Source organism: Bos javanicus, chromosome 1 (genome assembly GCF_032452875.1).
Source record: "Bos javanicus breed banteng chromosome 1, ARS-OSU_banteng_1.0, whole genome shotgun sequence".
Lineage (NCBI taxonomy): Eukaryota > Metazoa > Chordata > Mammalia > Artiodactyla > Bovidae > Bos > Bos javanicus.
The window spans coordinates 25,636,428-25,638,761 of NC_083868.1; the positions used below are offsets into that span (position 1 = coordinate 25,636,428).

The 2,334-nt window shown below is 36.5% G+C and overlaps 1 pseudogene; it reads left to right on the top strand.

The window, feature by feature from the left end:
* The first annotated feature begins 1,993 nt into the window (after positions 1-1,993).
* LOC133255467 (U2 spliceosomal RNA) lies at positions 1,994-2,107 on the top strand (annotated as a pseudogene).
* Positions 2,108-2,334: the final 227 nt, after the last annotated feature.

The window sequence follows — 2,334 nt, forward strand, 5'->3', positions numbered from 1 at the left end:
GCAATCTTTCCCAGTATCAGGGTCTTTTCCAATGAGTCAGTTCTTTGCTTCAGGTAACCAAAGTATTGGAATTTCAGCTTCAGCATCATTCCTTCCAGTGAATATTCAGGACTGATTTCCTTGAGGATTGACTGGCTTGATCTCCTTGCAGTCCAACGGACTCTTAAGAGTCTTCTCTAACACCACAGTTCAAAAGCATCAATTCTTCAGTGCTCAACTTTCTTTATGATCCAACTCTCACATCCATACATGACTACTGGAAAAACCATAGCTTCGACTAGACAGACCTTTGTCGGCAAAGTAATGTCTCTGCTTTTTAATATGCTGTCCAGGTTTGTCATAGCTTTTCTTCCAAGGAGCAAGCGTCTTTTAATTTCATGGCTGCAGTCACCATCTGCAGTGATTTTGGAGGCCAAGATTGTTCTCCCATCTATTTTCCATGACGTGATGGGACTGGATGCCATGATCTTACTTTATGAATGCTGAATTTTAAACCAGTTTTTTCTCTTTTTTTTCACTCTTCTCTTTCACTTTTTTTAGGTAGTTAGAATAGCAAAAAGGGGTCCAAAATGCTGGTGGCTAAACGGGAAAAGCCTGTGAAAATGAAACAAAAGAAAATCCACAGACTGGAGTGAAAACTTCAGGTGAAAAAAACATACCCCTTTCTTGGCTAGCCCAATATGCACAGGGAAGGCTCAGCAGGGAGGAGACAAATGAATAAAAGGAGGAAGCCAAGACAGATTGAGGCCTTTCCTCTGGGGTCTGTCTGCCCTCAGGCATCCAGGGTATACTATCCTTTGCTTGCCAAATAAAGCTGAGCTGTAACCAAGCTGTAACACTCGTCCACTGTTTCAAATTTTTGCTGCAGCAAGACAGAACTGAGGACATTATACACTCCCCTGATAGTTTCATCAAGAGACACTTTAGATTTGTGCACCAAAAGGAGGTTTTCTAAAATAAAATGATCATAATCCCCACTGAGCTTACAAATCATGTGTATTATAATGTTATACATGCATTCATGTGTGTTGTTAAAAAATACAAAGGATTCCAATTTTTGAGAAGATTCTATATGTTTATGACATCTATATAAATATATATTTGACTTTAATGTCAAGAATAATTTTAAATAACTCTTACTTTTGTCCATCAGTTATTTCATTAACTGAACAGTTACACTTATTCTAATCTATAATTTCTAACATAGTGAAAAGTTACTACATCTCAAACTTACCTGGATCTGAAATTAATTTATTTCTTTGCTAGATCATTTAATACTAGCTCTTTTATATCTCCTCACCCTGTTTCAGATCATTTGTTTCATTTACCATTAATAAACTCATTAGTCTAAAAAAGTTTATTGTTTAAATAGTGTTTTCATGTGATGATAAAAATCTGCAAAATCGTTTGTTCATTGTTATGACCAAAATTCAGTTATTGGCATTGAGATAATCACTCTACTTTAATTATGCTGCCTACAAAGGCTTACAGTACCTTCAATTCTGAACAGAACACTCATTAAAGCAATTCACCTCAAACTATTAAACTAAGAAATTAATGGATCTGTCTACTGTGGCTCTTTATGGCAGATTACTTGAATAAGATAAAGTTTTATGTAAAGCACATTCTTTTCGCTTTGTCCTTGCTTTGCAATCTATCTTGAAGTTTGATGACCTTCCTTCCAATTCATCATTCTAATCAAACTTTCTAACTTGTAATAGTTACTTCCTGTGGTGTGCATTTTATTTGAGTGAATGTGGATTTGTGTGTGTGTATCTATTTAGGGCATAGAAGTTGTCACATGAAAAACAGTCTCAAGGACTCATATGACAAGATGAAAGAGTATAAACATTAGTGAAAGAAAAATAAAATGGATTCCCCTCCCCCATTCCCTGGTTTTTAACTTTGTCTTTTGGACCAAGAACTTACCTAATTCTTCTTGCGTGATACAACATATAAGAACTTGCTTTTAGAAAGGGATTTGGCTTAATGAATTGCTTCTCAGCCTTTTGGCTAAGATCAAGTATAAGTATCTGTTTTTATCAGTTTGATATCTGATACGTCCTCTATCTGACTTTCCTTGTGGCTCAGCTGGTAAAGAATCCACCTGCAATGTGGGAGACCTGGATTCAATCCTGGGTTGGGAAGATCCCCTGGAGAAGGGAATGGCAACCCACTCCAGTATTCTGGCCTACAGAATTCCATGGACTGTATAGTCCATGAGTTTGCAAAGAATCAAACATGACTGAGTGACTTTCACTTTACTTTGATGAATTCACTCATACTGAGATGTAAATGATGCCTTCATCAAATATTGCTAAATGACAGGGTTTT